Source organism: Ips typographus, linkage group LG11 (genome assembly GCF_016097725.1).
Source record: "Ips typographus isolate SLU linkage group LG11, UJ_Ityp_2.0, whole genome shotgun sequence".
Classification (NCBI taxonomy): domain Eukaryota; kingdom Metazoa; phylum Arthropoda; class Insecta; order Coleoptera; family Curculionidae; genus Ips; species Ips typographus.
Window position 1 is genome coordinate 2,139,962 of NC_138432.1, and position 23,007 is coordinate 2,162,968.

The 23,007-nt window shown below is 34.9% G+C and overlaps 2 long non-coding RNA genes across 3 annotated transcripts in view; one reads left to right on the forward strand and one right to left on the reverse strand.

Moving 5' to 3' along the window:
• Positions 1-23,007, reverse strand: part of LOC145735650 (uncharacterized) — a 123,821-nt gene that overhangs the window by 20,988 nt on the left and 79,826 nt on the right. The gene's annotated exons all lie outside the window — the stretch shown is intronic.
• Positions 7,685-21,881, forward strand: LOC145735324 (uncharacterized). 2 transcript variants are annotated; one of them, XR_014179649.1, is made up of 4 exons: positions 7,685-8,074; positions 14,400-14,430; positions 14,544-14,726; positions 21,787-21,881. It is a non-coding gene; the product is annotated as an uncharacterized LOC145735324 (long non-coding RNA). The 2 variants fall into 2 exon arrangements; XR_014179648.1 differs by lacking the exon at positions 7,685-8,074 and having other exon boundaries at positions 14,007-14,430.

Sequence of the window (23,007 nt, forward strand, 5' to 3'; positions counted from 1 at the left end):
ATAAGAGATAACGGTCGGCACGGATCGGCTTAGCTGGTGGTTTCGATCTTTTGATGATCGAAGAATCCCCATTTTCCGGCTCGGGGCCTTCTTTTATACACAAAACCCACGGTGGGGGCTGTTAGTGGCCGGTACCCACTCTCAGCGCCCCACGAACCATTTCGAACGGCCCCGGACGGTCCCGATAGAATCGACGCCACGACGGCCCGCGGTCTAGCACCCAGCCGTGAAGGTCACGCGTATTTTAACTAAATCAGCGAAAAATTAGTAACTTCGTTACACACTTTTTACTGACGCTACTGAATCGGAATTTTCAGTGTTTAGTATATCCTCCACAGTTTTGTCTGCTTTCTCAAAGGAAGCTAAAAATAGACATTGTAATATAATTATTTCTTATAGTGAAATATACAGGGTGTTCCACGATAAATGCGTTATATTTCAGAGCTCGATAATGCATAAAAAATAACCGAAGTTTGCTATATAAACTACGGTCCAAAAACACTTTTTTATTTCAACACATGCTGTCTTGATGACAGCTTCAACAAAGTTTTGTTTCAATACAGGGTGTCCCACCGGGCTCTAAATCTAAACATTTACAGTGGTTCTAGCACTTCCGGTTTTATATCGGAAGTAGGCACCAACTAGCTTATTTTAAATGGAACACCCTGTAAATTATTATATTTTTGGATATCCTAACGCTTTCAAGTATTTGTCATGCATCATTCATAACGTACGTGAAAAATATAACTTATCCAATTACGTAGGGCTAATGTCAACATATAGTCCAAAATTGAGCTATTTCAAAAACTGTAAAAACTATAAGAAAAAAATTTAAAAGTTTAATACCCTGTATATTATTGTGAAAAACTCTGCATAACAGAAACATAATTAAATGGCATGTTTTTAATATGCATAGTGAATATGCAGGTATAAAATTTCAAATATTTCCGAAATGCTCATTTGACATCAAGGCTAAGAAAAAATATTGCAAAGAAATGCTTTCAACAAAAACAAAACACAGATGGGGCTATATACTTAATATAAAAACTAATTAATAGTATTGTACAGGGTACTCCAAATGTTTCGAAACGGTCTACCTTTTTCCGCAAGGTAAAAGCTACAAATATGGAATTTTGGAATATCACGTAAGGTTAAAAAATCTATCTCTAGATAGTCGTTTCGAATTTTTAGGACCTAGAACTTCGGACCAGCGACATTTACCACATTTTTTTTAATGGATCGATTATGATTTTAATCAATTTTCACGTTCTACCAAAATTCCGATAATCAGCAATTAAGGATGAACGAAGTTTTATCCAGCCAGTTTCGAGAAATCTGAGTTTAAACTTTGAGCGAGAACAACAGGTTTCATTGTTGACCTAAAAAACCTGTTAATATCAAATAAGAAGGTGAATTAGGAATGAGTTTTGGAATTTCAAAAATAGGTGATTTCGTGTCAAAGATTTATAATGTGTCAAGCGCATTGCAAGTGAATAGAAAATAGTTCAATTAAATAAAAGAGAACGAGTTAACATTACTCGTGTTAGTCAGATATAATGACAGCAGACGTTTCACATCTCCAAACACGAGAAATATTCCATAATACAGCGTCTCTACTAAACTCGTGTTGTTTTCGACGCTAGCGCAAAGGGTACCGCGGGTTTAAGCTTGAATGATACACTGTTTGCTGGACCTAAACTGCATCAAAACTTGTCCTCTATTTTGTTAAGATTACGATAATACCCATACGTATTTGTTTTGCGACATTAAACAGACTGTACTGCCAACTACTGATCAAGCAGAATATAGAAAATATCAACGTTTTTCTTTGGCGTTTTTTCGAACCGATCAAGGAATACTCTGTCAAGGAATACCATTTAAATTGGGTCACTTTTGGAGAATCTTCTGCGCCTTATTTAGCCTTAAGAACCTGAAAGAATTAGCCTCTTTTGAGCGAATAATCATCCTCTAGCGGCCAAGGTTTTAGCCGGATGACAGTGAAAAGACATTCTTAATTACAACAAGAGCTGATCTCTTTGCTTGAAAAGGGAGTTTTGAATTGAGAAAATGGGCCAGCAACTGCTCCGAATTATTATCTGCGGTAAAAGCTATTGATCCACAGATGCCATGTGACTTTTTGATAGTGATGGTCCTAATTTGTAAGATTTAGGTCTCCAATGGCATCCACAAATGACATATTTTCATATTGTTATACTCCAATTCAACGTACCCTGTACAAAACGGAACATATTGTCTTCAAATTGCTAGACATATTGATCCGGTTGGGTTTTTGTCTCCAATGATTTTCCTTGCTAAGCGCATTTTGCAACTTTTATGGTTGTCCAAATCTGATTGGGATGAAATACCATCTCATGAAATTGTTAAAAACTTTGGGAAAAAATAACCTCTGAATTGCCTGAAATTTCTAAAATTCGCATTCCTCGTCTTATGTCGTGCTTAGGATCAAACTACGAGTGTGGAAGTCCATGGATTTTGCGATGCGAGTTCTTGCGGTACGGTTGTGCTGTGTATTTCAGGTCAATTTCCAGTAACGGACAAACCGAATGCTCCTGGTAGCGGCAAGTAGTAGGGGCAAATCTCGTGTATCGCCACTCAAAACAGTTTCATTACCTCGACTCGAACTATGTGAATACGCTTATTTATTAGACGACTTACTCGAACTACGCTTCTTTATTAGACGACTTACTGTTTGTTTATATCCTCTTATGAAATTCTGCTCACCATTGAGCAGTATATGCTTGGTCTGATTCACAAGTCACTCTTGCTTGGATTCTTAGTTCACCACACAGTCCACTTAAAATCGTATGTAAGAAGTCTATTTACGACAAGGCATATCCAAAAGTTTCAAATCAGAGGATCCTGAAGAAGCATAAATTTCACCCGATTTTTCATTTAATTAGTGCACCACTTAAAAAGAGGTTGAGCGGCAAATACCTTCACATCTTCTACTCACAACTTTATCACATTCTCCGTAAATAATAAACAGATTTAAGTAATCTTGGTTGGAATAACGTAACCGCTACGGCATATTTGCAGTTGTCAAAACACTCAAAACTAGTGTTTATAACATGCTCTGCAAGTCTCCAATATCACCGTGTGTCAAAAGCATGACCAACTAGAGTCCCAGCTAATCCCAACCATGCAGCCTAATAAAAACATGTTTATTCTCAAATAAAACGAAATGGGTTGGATTTAGGTATCGGCAAGTAAATGAAACGTATAGTAATTTTTAATGCTCCAAAATGATTCCGTCGTAATAAAATGGGGGGTTTATTTAAAAAACTGAGATTTTTTTATTTTTTTAGTGGCAAGTTTATGATTTTTTTTTGACGACCCTGTATACACAGCGTCATTACGCACCCTCAATTTAATAAAACGATCCTTTATTTACAATAACCCAAAGTTTTATTGCAAATAAAATACGGTTTTGACAGGGTACAAAAAGATGTTGAGCGTTGCAACTGTCACTTTTTTGGAAAAACATCAAATATTTCGCAAACGGTAGAGCTAGTCATAGGGCATTGTACACAAAAGTTGGTCAGAATTTTGTGAGGAATCCAAATATGTAATAATATATGGGGTTCTATTTAAAATAAGAAAGTTGTGATCGACTTCGGTATAAACGTGAAGTGCAACCATCTGAAATATTTTTAGTTCGATTGGGCATGCAACATCAGTATCCTGCCAAATTTTCAAACTCTCTATTTATACTTTTTCCAATACCAATCGATTCTTCGTCGTGGGACACCCTGATATCGGCTCGACTTACTCGAGCATTAATACATTATACAAAAGGTTTTTCCCCATGCCAGCCGGGCCGTCAATATAAAACCAAATTCCTCAGAAATCGCGAACATTAGGCATCTATTCTGGTCCTCGTCGTCGCAGTCGTCGTCGTCATCGGACTGACCAAATCGATGAAGACCGTTGCGACACCTCACAATCACTAACACCAAACCAGTCACCAGCAGTCTGTACTACAACTACTGCAACTCCCTCCGCCGCCGTCGCCGCCGCCACTTCCGTCTCCTTCATCACAAACCTGTTCCACCACTTGCGGTTCCGTCACTTCCGTTACTTCTACTTGCGGTACCACTGCTATACAGACTCACACTTGTACTGTTGATGTTGTCCCCTGCCTGCAGCCGGCAGCAGCAATTGTTGTTGTTATTGTTGCTACTGGTGTTGTTGTCATCACTGATGTTGACAATTGGGAAACTGCACCGCCACCCCTTCCACCGCACGACGCCCGACACATCAATGACTACCTCGGTATCTGCGTCATTATGTCCGTCATCGTTAGGAGATGCTTTCAGGATCGTGCAAACCCAACCTGGCCAAGGTCAAGTTCAAGTTATCGTTCATTACTATTTCTGTCAAGATCGAATCGATCTGTGCAATGGCAAGATGATAGGCATGACCGTATAAGTGGTGGTGGGACGTGGACCCAATACCAAGTCGGCAATGATGTGCGGAAACTTGAATTTGGACCAAAGCGCTAAACATTGACACATATGATTGGCCCGCGTCCAAACTGATCAACATAATAAAGAATAAAATTTACGTAAACGATATGGTACCGCACGAGTCGAAGCCTGTTGCATCGCACGTTCAAATATATCAGTGTTTGCGAAAAGACCGCGACGCACACGCTTCACGATATGTGTCGCAAACGATCGTCTCAAACTGACCACTGTCCTGAATCAAATGCACGGGCAGTGCGCAGTTCCACAAATGATCGGCAGCCACGCAACATTTGCAACAGTGTACGCAAAACAGTACAATTCATCGTTGTTGCGTGATTGACTCCACGGCAACTGCCAACCATCTTACGATATAAACACCTGATTGCCATTGACGCGCTTTGCGTTCCACGTGTAATTTTCCGGATTTCCCTGTAAAACAAATCACGTGAAAAAAAAAAAAAAAATGGACTTTTTTGCAGTTTTTTTATCTGTCCGACTCTAAAGGTTAATATAACCACACTGTAGGTTTTTTTTCATTTTTGTGTTGGGCTTTTCAACCATGTAGTATTGTCTAACTGAAGACCAAAAGGTCACATCAGCAAAACGTCTGGACTTGAGAAATTAATTAAGTTTAGACCACCGTTTTGCTGACAAGTTCACCATTTTTATAAACTCTAAGGAACGGTGCGATAGGTATAGGGAAGTATTAACAATTAATTACTAGCCTTCTTGCGAGGAATTCAAAATGAGATAAAACAGACTTCCATTTGAAACTCAAAAGTTGGTGTTTATTCTGACTGATCTGGCAACACCGCAAAGTTCAAAATATTTTAAATAGAGAGATTGGACCCAACCTAGGCTACACTCGAAATTTCAACAACAAAATATTGAGTTGCTCTCTAGATACTTCTAATTAACCATCACCGTGAATCACCCTATATAGTATCTATTCCTAGAAAAAATAAGTTCAAAATTGTTGCTGTTCTGGTGGTGGCTGAACGATGTTGGCAGTAAATAAAGTAAACATGGTATTTTCAAACAATTTTCTTCTTAACTTAGAATTTTGCCTTAGGGGGCTACAACTAATTGGTCTGCCAAAAAGAAGAACATAGTTATTATTTAAACAATATATGCTTTATTGCTGACAAGCTTACTATTGGTAAGTCGAAGGCCACGGCCCGCCCACCTCCACGGCCTCGCCCACCTCCACGGCCTCCTCGCCCACCTCCACGGCTTCGCCCACCTCCACGGCCTCCTCGCCCACCTCCACGGCCTCGCCCACGCCCACGGTCACGGCCACGGCTCCGGCCTCAACCTCCCCTGCCTGGATTGCCAGCTGCACCTGCAGGGCCGCTAACACCTGCAGGGCCGCTAACACCTGCAGGGCCGCTAACTGCAGGGCCACTAGCACCTGCAAGTGCCCCCCTGCACTTGCAGGTGCAGGGGGGCACGCTGGCCTGTTGACCAGGCTCGGGCCGCTGCGGGCGCGGTTCTTCCTCCACCATCGAATCTGCAAAAAAAAAAAAATACAAATTTTTCCGATTTATTTAAGTTTTGGAGGTGCGATAAATTTGTTGTAAATGTTAATTCTACATACCATCGGACAACAAAAGGTCCTCCTCCTCTTCAGGGATGGATGCCAGACTAAATTCTGGCATCTCACCTCCATTCCCATTATTATTTTCGCTCCTGAAACAATTTGGTAATGTAATTGAAAAGCGGGTAATTTAAACAACCAACAATGTAGTCTAGTCTAGTGATCGACCGATATGAAATTTCGGGCCGATACCGATTATAGCCTACTAGTCTAATTTTACTAAATTAAACGTTGGACAGTTAAAACATATCACTTCAAAATAATTTAACTGAAATTTCTTCGAAAGAAATCGAGCGGTTTCTTTCAACCATATGCCAGCAATTTAGTTAATTAACACGAGATATTATTGGCGCTAGACGAGTACCTATTTAATTACTTACATTTTTTCAGAACACAAACTACCAACACTAAGATCAAAACAGAAATGAAGCCACCCAACACCCAACGAAACCGAGAAAGCCTTAAAACCAACAAAGATAAGAGCCAAAACGAACAATTCTGACCAATTCCCATTGTATAACCATACCATTGTAAAAAAGTTGCCAGATTTTATTAGATTAAATTGCTTTCGCTAGAATAGATAATTCAAAATTGCCACCCTCTGTATCGGCACGTACAGGAAGACCTGCATTCTTGCCTTCATGGAATTACCCAAAACATTTGACATCCACCGATTTACCGCTCCCTATTCTAGGCACGTACACGTCTGTTATATGGCGCCTTTTGATGGCATTTTCAGTTTGAACTTGTTAAACCACATACATTTACAAAATACATTTTGCGATTAGACGCTATACTTGCAAAAAATCTAATTATTCTTAAACATGGCTCTACTATGGGTAATGTAACAATAACTGGAAGTTTCTATCCCAAAAACCAACTATATATGCTTAGTATTCGTATTCATTATATTCGATTTTCAAAGTCCCTACGGCATGCAAGGACAAGTGATTGGTACCAAAATGTACCTACTAATAGTCACTATTATCGGCTAGAAAGACAATGTGGGAGGCGGGACAGTTTGTCCAGAAATCAAGAAAAACCAACAATATATGTTTAGTATTCGTATTCATTATGTACAATTTTCAAAGTCCCTACGGCATGCAAGGACAAGTGATTGGTACCAAAATGTACCTACTAATAGTCACTATTATCGGCCAGAAAGACAATGTGGGAGGCGGGACAGTTTGTCCAGAAATCAAGAAAAACCAACAATATATGTTTAGTATTCGTATTCATTATGTACAATTTTCAAAGTCCCTACGGCATGCAAGGACAAGTGATTGGTACCCAAATGTACCTACTAATAGTCACTATTAAAGGCCAGAAAGACAATGTGGGAGGCGGGACAGTTTGTCCAGAAACCAAGAAAAACCAACAAAATATACGGTTAGTATTCGTATTCATTATGTTCAATTTTCAAGGTACCTACTACAATTTTTCAGAAAGCGCCTATAAGTAAATGTGGCAACGTTGTATTTGCTGTAATTTTCTTTCTTGGAGTATTCGAGTATTTTATATTCGTATTTTTTGTTTACTATTTATCAGTCAGTTGAATGTGCACTTTTAATAGAAATTGAGTTTAAAGGTGGTAACTTAATAAAACATAATTGTATTGCTTTAATGTGTATTGTTTCAGATGATTATAAGTACTATAACATGTAAGTAATTAGAAATATACAAATTTTTGAATGTATTTGCCAATAGAAAAAAATAAATCGCCGCCACTGACCAATCGGGCATCTTCGGCTCCGGCTTGCTGGAATCCGGCTTGCTGCCTTCACACCAGTTATATCCAGTATATGCTGAATACTTGACTACTTTTCCATGTGGATAAAAAAACACAACCTTTATGAATAAATTCACCTAATCCAGGAAGGAGGAACCAATAGAAGGTGCAACATATCAATCGAGTTGAAGAGTGAAATTGTGTGCAATGGGTTTAACTACTTACCTATATTAGAACAGTGGATAAAAAGCAAGTTTTAAGGTCAGTATAGTGATTTTACTTAAATTAACATTCAAATGAAAAGCATTACAGTTTTCATTATCGTTTTATGTTTAACACAATAATCATCATTATACACTTTAGCAAAAACACTTTGAACCTTATGTTTTTATTTTGAACGAGGTTTTGGATTCTAGAAACAATTCTTAACATATTTTATGCAACATACTCCATACTAATATTCAATTGTTTTCAAATAAATGTCAAAAACCCAAGGGGTAAATGACCGAGGTAATTTGGTGTACACACTTGAGGTATTATGAGGCACTTTCCCATTATTACAAAGCATTGTGAGGTATTACAAGACATTAGAGAGTATTTTGAGGCATTGTCTGTATATTTCAAAATGTAGTGTATTAATATAACAAAATTGAATGAAAAATGAACAGAACAGCATAGGCACATGTAATTATTATGTTAAAATCTTTGTTACATGATATTGAGTTGTAACAATATTCATTACAAATTATTAATAATTTACCAATTTTGCAACATTTAAACTACATTTTTAAGGTCACATGACTGTTTTCAACAGGTGTCAACTGGCTTTTACAGTGTTGCATGCTTAAAATTGTACTATTAACGCCACACAACGTGTATTTTAGAATTTCAGCTATTCAACTGTCTAAATTAAATTTAACAATGGATTAACATTTAAATTACATTTTAAAATCACGTGAGTGTTTTTGACCGATGTCAGTTGGATTTGACAGTGTTGCAAGCTCTAAAATGGCATAATCAAAGTCATGTGTGATGTGTCTCCTGCAATTTCAGCTTTTACAACTGTCTAAAATGGTCTAAATTTAATTTACCAAATTTTTAAATTTTAAACGTCACGTGACTAATTTTGACAGATGTCAACTGGCCTTTACAGTGTTGCAAGAACATGCAGAATTGCATTTACAACGTCACATAACCTGTATTTTGCAATTTAAGTTTTTACAACTGTCTAAATTTAATTTACCATTTTTTAAAGTTTAATGGTGGGTTTAGACAGAAATTTAACATTAGCAAATTTAGTGTTAAAATTAAATTTAGTATTAGTGCATGAGGTATGGTTTATACAGCATTTAACATTAAGATTTTGCGCATGCGCCTAGATCAAATGTAAAAGATTATTACCACGTGACCTAACCTATAAACATTGTTTTGTTTTTATTTGAAATATTAATTATTCCGATTTGGTACCTTACATATTTCAAACAAATGTTACAACGGAATCATAAGAAAGCGTGTATATTGTTGGCAACATTATTGATTATTGTTGCTCTCTTCTTGTCAAGTTTTCAATGAATTGAAGAAAAGTCAGAGTCGAAGAGTCAGAAGATTTAAGGCAAGACCAATTAATAGAAAACAAAGTCGAGATCAGCATGGACATTTTGCATCTCTAGTTAATGATATGCTTAATAAAGAGAGGGATTTTGAACAGTGTTTTAAATATACATGGATGACACCTGACTTGTTCAACTACCTCCTTGAGAAGGTTCAATCGGCCCTACAAAAAGATGTCACAAAAAATCTTTTATCTCCAGCACATAGGCTAACAATGACACTGAAGTATGTATGTATGACCCTGAATAGTCACCAATGTTACATTTTTTTCTGAGTTGGCAAAGCCACAGCTCATTGCATTATTAAAGAAACATGTGCAGTTCTTTGGGAAAAATTGGTGCCACTTGTGCTTTCACAACCAAGTGAATCTGACTGGAACAATATTGCTGAAAGATTTTGGCATAGATGGAATATACCTAATTGTGTAGGACCTATTGATGGAAAACATGTGAACATACAATGCCCAAAATTTTCTGGATCACAATTCTTCAATTACAAGAAGCATTTTAGTATTGTCTTGATGGCAGCATGTGACGTCCAATATCGATTCACTCTAGTGGACATAAGTGGATATGACTCTAACCATGACAGTGTTGTTTTTAAAGAAAGTGGATTTGGACAGAGTTTATTAAATGATCAGTTAAACTTGCCTCCTGCTAAAAATTTACCAAAGTCGCAAATACCTTTGCAACATTTTATGGTTGCTGATCAAGCCTTTCCGTTGCATAGCAGAATAATGCGTCCATATGCAGGTCAGTTTCTTGGTGACAGAAAAAACATATTTAATTATAGACTTTCTCGAGCTAGAAGAACCATAGAAAACACATTTGGAATTCTAGTGCAGAGGTGGAGAATATTAAAAAGTCCTCTCATGACAAATGTTGAAATGTGTGATAAAATTGTCAAAGCTACAGTAGTATTACACAATTTTTTACAAAACAATATGGGTCTTCCTGCAGAACAAAGAAAGTATTGCCCCACTGGTTATACAGATTTCATTGATGAAAATGGCCAGTTGGATTTTGGTTCCTGGAGATCTAAGGCGAACTCTGTAACGAATAGCAAGGAAATTTCTTTGCTATCATAGAAAACCCTTCTCTATCGTAATATATGGTACTCTCTACGTTTCGATTGGCGAAGATCGGCACTCAACGTAGCTATTCGGGTTGTGCAAAATAGAAAGACCAAATCAGGTCTTGCTATGAATTTATCTTTCTTGGAGCTATGAAATTTTGTATTTGTCAATCTTTCTTTTCCTTTGTGTCAATAATAAGGTTGTGTTGGGGACCAATTGATTGTGTTTGCACCCCCCTTTCATTGTTTTTGAGTTTTTAGTAAAAGTGTTAATGCATCTATTAGTTGTTGTTTTTGAGGTGTAAGCTGTTGATGGGTAAGCTGTGAGGTGTAAGCTGATGATGGAATGGTTGTGTTATGGCTATATGAGTTCCATCAACACATCCTAAAGTCCCATCCTACTACCTTCACAAAATGCATAACAATTGGTAGCATGTTTACAAGGAACTGAGAAATATTAATGGTCTAACAAGAAAATAAGAAACTGAGTACAGAACTACAATAAATACAACAACAATAATGGGAACAAAACGGACTATTTTAGAATGCAAACTTTGAAATATATGATTAAATACTGAGAAAGAATCAAAAAACGTAGAATTATTCAAATTATTGTCATTGATACTTGTCATTAACCCTGAATACGAGGAAACAAGTAAAAGCCCTAGATTTATTCCTAGAAATTAGTCAATGTTTTTAGGACCGATAGCTTCCCGTTTTCGGTTGACGGTGTCAGCCAAATGTGATAGAAAATAACTTCTTAGAGAGTACCAACACTTAATAGAAAGAAATTTTCTTTCTTGTCTATTTCTATGCGTTTTCTATTTCCTACATCGTTACGGAGTTTGCCTCCTGATGATTTAGGAACAGGCCTAACATCTATTGCACTTAGTAGAACCAGTAACTGCAAACGAACCTATCAAGAAACAAGAGATGTGTTGGCAGATTATTTTGTTTCAGATGTTGGAAGTGTTCCATGGCAAATGGAAAACGTGTTATAAGGTTCAATTCCTGTTTAAAATTGTATTTATTATGAAAATAAATAAACTTAAACTGTCAGTTGTCTATCAAAATTTTTTTATCAATAAATACATCTACTTTTCACAGTTTCACACATCACTCTCTGCCCAGAGCTTCATAATTTTCTTCCATAATCAGTTGTTGTTGGGGTTCCAGTTCTTCTAACATCAGAGCTATGGTAAGCCCAAACGAATAATTAGTATTTTCCAACGAGCTGGTTTAGTTTTTCGAAAGCATTGTCAATGCTTTTGCTAAGCATTGCACTAGGTTGTGCTGTACAATCTTTTTTTTTCAATTTTAATTTTTGTGGTATATCTTGGTTCAGTTCTTGCAGTTTTCGTTTTATGGTCAATGTACTGCTTGAGATATTTTTTTTTGTAGAATTGTTTTCAACTTGTTCGTTGTCGCTTAAGAATATAGGGTCTTGTGCTTCCTTTGGTGACTCTGGCAACAAGATTTCCTGGAATATATCCCAATGTGCCGAACAACTACTGCTTTCTGCAGGTGATGTTAAGGAGCTGCTGGCAAAAGCTTTAGTCTTAATGTTTCCCTCAGTCCTGTAAAAATTCAAAGAAAGTGAGTAAATAATAGTTTTGTCACAGTATTGTTTTTAACTTACTTTCTTGGTTTTACTATATTGTCTACAAACAATAATAATTCAAAAAGTGGCCATTTGTTTGATACATCAGCACCACTTCCTGATGGGACACACTGTCATTCCCTTTTTTCTAGCGAAACGTTGCCTTAGAGCTAACCATCTAGATTGGCAAGCATCTATTCAGAATCCCATTATTTCGCTTATGGATGTCCAGGCGTTTTCCTTAATGTTTTTGTTCTTATCAGTAGACATTCGTGAATCCCACAAGCAGCTGAATTGTCTCACTAATTCAATCAATTCAATATCATTGAATCTTTTGTCATCCATTATTATAAACTTTTACAAATTCAAAAACAGTGAACCCTGACCCGAACACATCAACCAAAATGTATTTTTTTAGGGTTATGTTGTTAAAATGACAGTAAAATTGTCAAATAAACGTCTAATGTGCGCACGTCATTGAAGTAAAAAGTTGTGTTCCTGACATTTTGCACATGTTTTGCCAGTGGCAGGACACCTAGCATTTCTAAAATGTTTGTAACCACAGTACTTACAATCTATTTTGTTTAAATCAGGACTGGAATTCAATGACTGGCGCCTTACTGCATCCACAAGCACAGGTTCTTGCAACACTTTAGCCTGAGATCTACTTATTTCAGTAGCACGGCAAAACTCTACAGCCTTGTTTAAAGTAAGCTTTGACTCCCGCAAGAGCCTCTCTTGAGTACCTTTATCTTTTATCCCCATAACAATGCGATCTCTGATCATGTCATCAGTGTCTTTATACAAAGTAGACTTAATAGCCTTCCTAAGCTCAGTCAAGAAACTATCAAAAGGTTGTCCTTCTTGCTGCACAATACTGTTGAATTTGTACCTTTCAAAAATAACATTGGCTGTTGGAGCACAATAATCATTGAACCTTTTTTTAATGGCTTCTAGTGATTTTGCTTCTTCCTCAGAATAAGGAAAAGTATTATGCAGTTCCAATCCATCGTCTCCTACGAAATTCAGGAACACTGCAATCTGTGTTTCTTCCGGTTTTGATTTCAATCCTGAAGCTGTCATAAATACATCAAACTTTTGCGAGAATTTTTTCCAGTTCTCTGCAATATGGCCATCTAACACAAGGGGCTCTGGGGGCTTAAACAAGTTCTCCATCTTTTCTAGTTGACCCGGTAAAACTAGGAGCATATAGGAGCAAACAAGGGGGTTTCTACAAGTGTCTAACTGTCCACACCTGATACCATGTTTTATCTTGAAATAATACTAGCAATTCCCAAGATAACTTTATTATGTACGGGAGTACAAGGAACACAACTCAACGACCATGCAACTTATGCTAAACTAAAACTAACCTCAAAACCCTTGCCGCCAGCCCGCACTATCTGCTATGCTGGTTGCATAAACTACCAGACAAGTGGTATGGATTAAAAATTAAATACTTTCAAGGTCACATGTTACAGATAACACTAATGCTAAATCTGTATAAACCAACTCATTGAATTTTATGCTGTATATTTTCTAAATGCTAACACTAACACTAATGTTCCAGTTAAATGTTCTGTCTAAACCCACCATTAGTGTGTCGACAACCCCTTTTTTCCCGGTTTTTTCGATCGATAATATAGTTTTTTTTCAAAGACACAACCAGTTTTTTTAATACTCAAGTCACAACGTGAAAGTCCTTTCAGTCGGGTAGTTTGATTGGGAACTCACAGTAATAGCAGTAATAAGGTAGTTTGCTGTGAGTTCAAGTAATAGGTCTAGAAACTACTCATATGAGACAATATTTACCTATCTAGTACTACGATTGTAAAGCAAACGTCTTTGTGCAGCTCCAATGTTTTGTTTAAAGAAATAAGCCAATACTTAATAAAGCTGAATTTTTAGATATTTTGATTATTCAAGCGTATCACTTTATAGTATAAATACTTTGTCAGAAGGAAAGTAATACCTCCACTCAGTGGAGGTGGCTTCACTTGTTCAATGTAAATAATAACCCATTGGTTTTAAGTTCATACTGTGCAGCCGAGCATCCACTGTGACGTCACGCGACGTATCGCATGAGGAAACAGGTTTTGCTGATAGGGCCGCCCTCTTGGATCTGTTGTATGTGTTGTCAAGAATGTCAAGTAAAATTCCCACTAATCCCACTTGTCACTTGTTATGTCAAAAAATCTACCTAGAACATGCTGCTAAATTATATTTTTATGACAAAATCCAATAATTTAATTAATGAAAATTATACACTAAAATCAAGTAAATGTATGTTTTTTTTGATAGACATAATGGATACAACAGCTGCTGGGCCCAGGTAAGATTACAATGACAATTTCAAACCTAACCTATGTAATAAACCATGCTGATGCATCATTACTACACATTTTTTAAGGGTGGTTCTAGTAACTAATTAGGCTAGTCTTACAGATCTGCAACTGGTTTATACTGCATACATTACTACTTTTCCATGTGGATGAAAAAGCACAGCTTTTATGAAGAAAGTGACTATGTTTCCCAGGGACTGCAATCAAGTCAAGTTGGAGAAGAATAAAATCCTGTGCAATATTTGAAACTATCTACATTACAGTGGATTAAAAAGCAAGTTTTAAGGTGAGTTAATTGATTTTAAATTATTAATTATAACATGATAATAACATTAAAATAAAAAGCAATGCAGTTTTCATTATGGTTTTACCTTTAACACAATAATCATCATTGTACTCTTTGTAGACTGCATTGTAGACAGGCAGGGTTTACCCAAGTATTTAGTTATAGTATTAATAAATTTACTTATTCTCCATATCAACCCAGGGGTAGAATGTTGAGGTAATTTCCATTACTACGAAGCATTGTGAGGTATTACAAGACATTACAAGGCATTTTGAGATATTTATAAGGCATTGTCTGTATATTTCAAAATGTAGTTTATTAATATTGACTGAAAATTGAACATAACAGCATAGGAACAAGTAATTATTATGGTAAAATCTTTGTTACATGATATTGAGTTGAAACAATATTCATTACAAATTATTATAAAAATTTACCAATTTTTCAACATTTAAACTACATTTTTAAATTGTATTTTTAACGTCGCACTACGTGAATTTTACAATTTCGCTTTTACAAATGTCTAAATTACCATTTAAATTACATTTTAAAGTCATGTGACTGTTTTTGACAGGTGTCAGTTGGCTTGGACAGGGTTGCAAGCTCTAAAATGACATAATCAAAGTCACATGAGGTGTCTCTTGCTTTTACAACTGTCTAAAATAGTCTAAATGTAATTTGCCAAAGTTTTTAATTTTAAACCACATTTTAAGGTCACGTGACTAATTTTGACAGATGTCAACTGACCTTTACAGTGTTGCAAGAACATGCAGATTTGCATTTTCAACGTGACGTAACGTGTATTTTGAAATTTAAGTTTTAACAACTGATTAAATTTAATTTACCATTTTTCAAAGTTTAAACTGCGTTTTGAACTTCACTTGACTGTTTTTGACAATGTCATCTGGCCTTTACACATGACCTAGTTCTTACAATTTTATTACTATCGAAATTTAAATTACAAATTTTTCAACTGTTTCTTTTAAATGATAAGTGTCTTTATTGACACGTGCTAACTTGGTTACCTGGACAGTTAGAAGATTCGTGCAAACGTCAAAATATAACCCGTAATTTCAGACAACCGTACAAAAAATATTTTATGTTGGTCAGAGTTTGGAAAAACAGTCTCCTGACCTTAGAAATTTTTTACGTAAATCGGCCATGAAGAATCGCTGAAAAATATTTTCAATTTCTAAAAATGACCACCAGAGGCCGTAACTGCCAGCTTAATTTTTTAAATTGCATTTTCTATAAATTTTGCACAATAAACTAGAATTTTTTTTCCACATTTTTAAAGCGAACTAATTTATCTATCATTTTCGTAAAACAGAAATTTCTGTTATTTCAAAAACAAAGATGGCGTGGGGTGTTTAATGGTTTTTGCAATAACCTGCTTTAACTTCTTAACGGTTTGACCAATTTCAACAAATTTGGTATTGTTGAAAAAAGCATTTCTTGGTCAATAAGAATCATCCAAAATATAGTTGATTTAGTTGAATATTTCTCCGCCATGGGGCTAGTTTTGACACCATGATTCAAATTCCAAAAAAAAAATAAAAAAAACAAATGGAATGATATGACTTTTTCATTATGAAAAAGTAGCCAAATAACATCCAAATAGGCCAGTAAAAACCGTTTTTCAAATTCTCGTTCCTAACCTGAAATATTGAGAAAATGAGATTAGAGGATCTTTGAAGGCCAAGGATCGCGTGGTAAAATTCATAAAACTATTAAAAATTTAGCTACATAATGAATAAATGTTATGGAAGCAATTGTGAGTCTAAATAGAATTAATTTAGGCATTATTTAAAAAATACCACATATCGTCAGAACATTCATCTTGCTCCAAAGGGACTATTATTATTTTTTTAAAACTTTAAGACCATGTACCTCCATAACGAAACATTTTTGGATCATGGTTTATATAGAAACTAGGTTTTGTTTTGACGTTTAATCAAACCCTAAAATACAGGGTGTTTCACGATAAATGCGTCATATTTTATGGTTTGATTAAAAGTAAAAAATTACCCTAGTTTGCTAAATAAACCATGGGGCAAAGATGTTCCGTTATGGGATACAGGGTGTTATAGTTTGGATCTATTTATTCAAACCGGTCTCAGATATTTTTATTAAACTTTGTAGGTTAACTGTCCATGATAAGGCACGTTTTGCAATAAAAAACATATTTTTTTAATTTTCGCAAAAAAATATGTACACTACTCTTTTTTCCATTAAACACAAATCAATTTTGAATTACTCATTCAATTTAGAACAGAACAGCTATCTAGTAACTTTTCGGTACACCTTTCTTTTTCCAATAAAAAATTGAAAATCATAAAATGTACCCATAAAATCAATACTAAATCGTCGACTGTTTATTAATCAATATATTTTTATTAATTTAGTTTTTTTCAAAAATTTTTTATTCGATAGGAACAAGCAGTATCTTCCTATTTTTTTATTAAAAACTGGACAAATCAAAATTTTAAAATTGAATAGAGACGAAATTCGAAGATTTAGTATTTATTTTAATGATACTTTTGCAGGATGTTTTATTCGAAAACGAGATGACGTACCAAAAAGTTACTAGATGCCTTTTCTGTGTTAAATTGAATAAGGAATTCAGAACTGATTTGCATTTTATGGAAAAACAGTGGCGTACATATTTTTTTTTGCAAAAATGGTCAATAACTTGTTCGATTAGACGCCACTAGCAAAATAAAAAATATTTTTTAATGACAAAACGAACTTTATCGTTGAAACCTAAAAAGTTTTACGAAAATATCTCTTATTGTTTTGATGAAATAAATAAATTTAGATTTTTTTACCCAAACTTTAACACCCTGTATCTACATAACGAAACATCTTGGAACCATGGTTTATATAGCAAATTATAGTTATTTTTTGACGTTCAATCAAACCCTAAAATATAACGCATTTATCGTGAAACATCCTGTATAACGCATTTATTATGAAACACCGTGTTGACTGATTCAGCTTAAGTAATTTCGACTTTTTTAATTGGAACAGCCTGTGTATTACTTATTTTTCTGATAGCTTTTACAATTCAACTTTTGTGAAGTATGTCATATACCTACCTAATTTAAATGTCTGCGATTTATTTATATTTTTTAACTTTTACCTGCATTTTTTGTTATCTTAACTAAACTATAATCTGAAAATTGTCTTTAACAATTCAATTGAACAATAAACATTTTAAATTGTTGTGGTTAATGACATACAAAATTAAAACATTTGTTTTTTTATAAATTATACAGGGTTATTCACGATATTCGACACGAAAAATTGTGACTAAAGTATTCACTTTCAACAAACTTTTAATTCTGAGATGGATGTAGATCTTTTTAAAATATTTTCAAGATTTACCGGTTGTCCCAAATGCAGAAAAAGTATCGTAGTTATATTTTTTCAAATGGAATACTTAGTATTTTACTTGATTTTCAGAATCTATGTTGAAAATAAAAGGTAATGACATTGAGGTTTGGTACGTCTAAACTTTACAGTTTCTCAGATATTCGTTATTTTGTAAAAATGTAGAACAAATTTTAATGTTTAATCACTCAACCTATGTTTGTTTTATCAATTAAAATTCGCTTGGGAACTGCTAAATGATCAAGTTTTAGGATCCATGGGTGAGAAATTGTCTAGCTCATACAAGATGTCTCAAAATTTTTCTCCCAATAATTGCAACCTTTAAACTTTAACAACTTGTCAAAATCAAATTGAACACCACCTATTTTATGGTTAAAGTAGATGCAAAATTTAATTATCTTTCGAAAATTATTGAGGTCTCCTATGGCTAACTGTTCGTGTTTTCTTGGAAAGTCAACATTTCTCGAACTCGCACCGATTTTGAGTGATTTTTGATACCTTTGAGAAATGACCACAGATTAGCGAATTAGCGAAATTTTTAGGAGTATATCCATTAAGATACTTAATAATGTTGCTGAAGGACTCAAAAACGGAGTAGCTATGTTTGTGTTTGTAGTCGAATTGTCGCCGTTTTAAACATTTTTATGAATTATTTTTGCAACTTGTTTAGCAAATTTACAAAGTATTAAGCCACTATTTTATTCTAAGCTTTACTCAGATTAGAACGATAGATATGTAATTGGAAAAGATACTAAGTGATCTTTGAACGATTGCAAAAATCAGTCAAAGTCAGCTCTAGTTTAAGAAATGTCGATTTTCCAAGAAAAACAATTAAGAATTAGCGGTATGAAACCTTAATAATTTTGGATAGGTAATTAAATTTTGCATATATTGTAACTTGTAACCATAAAATTGGTGGGGTTCCATTTAATTTTGACAAGTTTATACTACTTCAAAATTTCTTTTTGATTAAATTTTTTGAGACCCCCTATATGAGCTAGACAATTTATTACTTTTGGATCATAAAACTTAATCTGTTATCAGCGCCCAAACCAATGTTGGTCAATAAATCTCAAAGGAAGGTTGAATGTTTAAATGTTAATATTTGTTCTACATGTTTACAAATTCAGGAATATCTGAGGAACTGTAAAGTATAGACCTATCAAACATCAATGAACTTCAATTAATTTTTATTTTCAACGTAGATTCTGAAAATAAAGTAATATACTAGGTGTTCCATTTGGAAAAACATGACTTTGATAGTTTTTCTGCATTTGGGACAACCGGTACATCTTAAAAATATTTTAAAAGCTACCTTCAATAGGTCTATATCCATCACAGAATCAAAAAACTTTTTTGAAAGTGAATAGGTTAGTCGCAATCTTAATAATAATATAACGTGAATAACCATGTATAGGGTGAACCTTAAGTAATGGGACATAGAGCTACATCATTACTACTATTTTGCAGTAGCTATCTGCAACCATTTCAGCTGCTTAAAAGGACTTAAACTTTTTTTTACGCAGCTGAAACGCGCATACGAATTCAAAATGTTATTCTAATATGTTTTCTATTTAAAAAAAAGTATACTAGTTTTAGATCTTAAATGTTGACCGTTTTCGAGATATTTAATGTTTTAATATTGCATTGCTAATACGGTTAATGGTTAAAGGGTAAAGTAAAAAAAAACCTTAAAAAAAAGTGCAAAAAGAACATTAAATTTAGAACAAATCTATGTGTACTCTTCCTCTACCTAACTTCAACCGTTTCTGACTTAATAACAGTTTTTCCTTAAAGTGCGTATAAAATCGTAATCCATACTAATCTGAATACGGACCCCTGTTTGTGCTAAGTTTTAACCAGTTTTGTATTTGACAAATATCTGTCAAAGCATGTTGTCGTTATTGAAACGACAACTAGTCTGTAAGGCCAAGCAGGTGTCCGTATTTAGATTGGTATGGATTACGATTGTATGCACCCTTTAAGGAAAAACTGTTAATAAGTCAGAAACGGTTGAAGTTAGGTAAAGGAACTGAGGGCAAAAGGTCACATCGGCAAGCCTTTCAGGACTTGAGAATTTAATTAATGTTTAGACTACCGTTTTGCTGACAAAGCCACCATTTTTATGAAACATCTAGGAAACGGTGCAAAATAGGTATAGGGAAGTATTAAGAATAATTACTAGCCTTCTTGCGAATAATTTTAAAAAAAGAATAGAAACAGGGTGTTCAATTTAAAACTTTTCTTCTCTAGGGAGGAAAAGTGCCACCAGTAAAAGTCACACTGTCTAAAGACACTTTGTCACTTTCTTGACAAATTGACAAACATATCTTTAGTAACAACACCTTCTTCAACCAGGTATTAACATAATATTTAACTGCTGCTTTTAACTATGCGCAAATAACTATTTCCTACGACCTCTATAGAAAATAAAAGTTTTCTCCCTCATTTGAGAGATGAAAATATCACTTTCACTACCTAGGGAGTAATTAGAGAATTTTAAACTAAATCCTGTCTGAATATTGTGGGCTTTCTTTCGTTTGTTATCTGTTTAATAACTTTTTCAATTTTTTAATTTGCTTCAGCATCTCATAAAAAGTTGGTGCAAGTGGATATTCTCGCTCTACATATTACCTTTAAAAGTTTACATTTATTGTTAATTAATTTTGCAATGCGGAAAAGTAACTTTACCGCATCCGGTGCGGAAAAGTACTCTTTCCCGCACTTAAATAAGTGTGTAATAGTATATTACATACTCAGGTGAAGAGATTGGGTAGTTTATCTCAAGACAGAAATTAAACTTTCTACCGTGGTTTGAATACTATTTTATTTTCAACCATTTATCCAAATCTGTTAATAAATCATTCAGCGGAAATATTGATTGCTAATAGTCTTTACAAAAAGGTAGTATAGGTGCACGAGTAGTTATGCCTTCAAGCATAATAAACGACTGGTGAATTGTTTACAATCTTGACAACGTCATTGTTGTGCTATTCCGTTTTTAATATTTTGAGCTGAAACGTTTCTTAAAGTGCTTTTAACATGGAGATTTCTGAAGACGCAGATGTTACTCATCATCACCTGAGCTGCGAGCTGTTGCAGAGATGGCGGCACAGTCTCTTAACTATAAAAAGTAAGCCCAGATATGACAAAACGCATATTGACATTTACCCGGGTGGAAAGGACTCAACTATTCACCCGGGTGGAAAGTAAAAGCAGGTCATTTTCATCTTTCCACCTGGTATACACATAAGAAATAACGTTATTACATACCTGGTTGAAAATAAAAGTGCATTTACCGCACCTGAGTAGGAAAGGTTTTTTTCATTATTCTTACTAGTCTGAATCTATTTTTTGGTTGACTTGTTTGAAAAAATGTACCTTTTCCGTGAGGACGCTGGAAAAAGGGTAAATTAGTAAATACAGATGTGTATGGTCCACTTGGACCTTCTTCGCAACTTTGCGTATAATTTTCATACGTTTCTAAACTTCTTTATGGTCAGAAATAGACCACCTGTGTGCTAGATTACCATTCAATGTATAATGAATTTTTATACTGATTTTATGCTACAATATAAAATCAAGCTTCAGCTAACATTAGTTAAAACTGAGTTAAAACACATTGACATTTCTTATATTATCGTGGTAATATTTTTTTTTGTTTCAGATATTCTCCCGGTGAAGCGAGAAGCAAAAAAAGTCATCCAGGTCAATCTTAGATTTTTTTAATTTTAATAATAAACTAATGATTGGGGCGCGGGTGTGTGTAGTTTTATTTGCGATTTCGATTTGCTGTTATGCCATATGCAGCATTGTTCTATCCACAATATATGGCCGAATAATTTTCATTTAATTTCCAACTAAATGCTGAAGTATTAGAAATACTGTCATTCCTTTCAATGTCAATCTACGCATGGCGAACTGAGTAACTGTGCAGAAGTTGACATTGGGAGTGAACAAGGACCAGCAATCAGTCATTAATATCTATCTAATGTACAATTTATTTTCCAACTGATTAACATCCTACAGCAAATTTAACTTTTTGTGTCTGCTCAGCTCCTATTTATAGAAGAATATGTCTAAGTGGAAAATTCATATACATATACGTTGAGGACATTTTATTTATTAAAACTCTTATTTGTTATGAAACTTATAAAAACAGTTAGGTATTACTGTAGAGAAAGTACGCATTTGTTTTTGTTGAACCTTATTTACTTCAAAAAAGTAAATCACACAAGTAAATATAAAAAAGACGTAAATGTGTCGGGTAACGTCTCGCTTCGTGTACGGGTTAATTTCGTCTCGTCCGCCTCTCTCTCGTCGAAGTCGAGGTCGATGGGGATCGATCTTGCGGTGTTGCCAATTCGTTGCGCGGTTGCGCGGACATTTCATTCAAGACCCTTGAAAGAAGCAGCTTTCAACTGACTAGAAGTTTCATTCGGCAGTAGACACCCCTCTGGATGGCTCGCTTGATGACAGCATTTTTCGTTTTTATGGACAAAACTCTTGATATCCCATCTTTTCCAGGATGCAAAGTAACGATTCTCCCAAGTTTCCACAGTAACGGCGGAAGATGGTCTTCTTTGATCAATACTAAATCTCCCTCCTTTACATTGACACTGGTACTCTTCCATTTGCATCGTTGCTGGACCTCCGAGATATATTCTTTAGACCATCGGGTCCAGAAATTTTGAAGAATCTGTTCCAGTAGTTGGTAACGAGATAGACGTCCAGTTGGTATTTCGGTCATATCAGGTTCAGGTATCGTCATCATGCTTCTCCCAATTAGAAAATGGGCAGGAGTTAAAGGAGATATGTCATTAGGATCGGTTGAGATTGGCGAGATCGGTCGGGAGTTTAAAATTGCTTCAATGTGCGCAAAAACGGT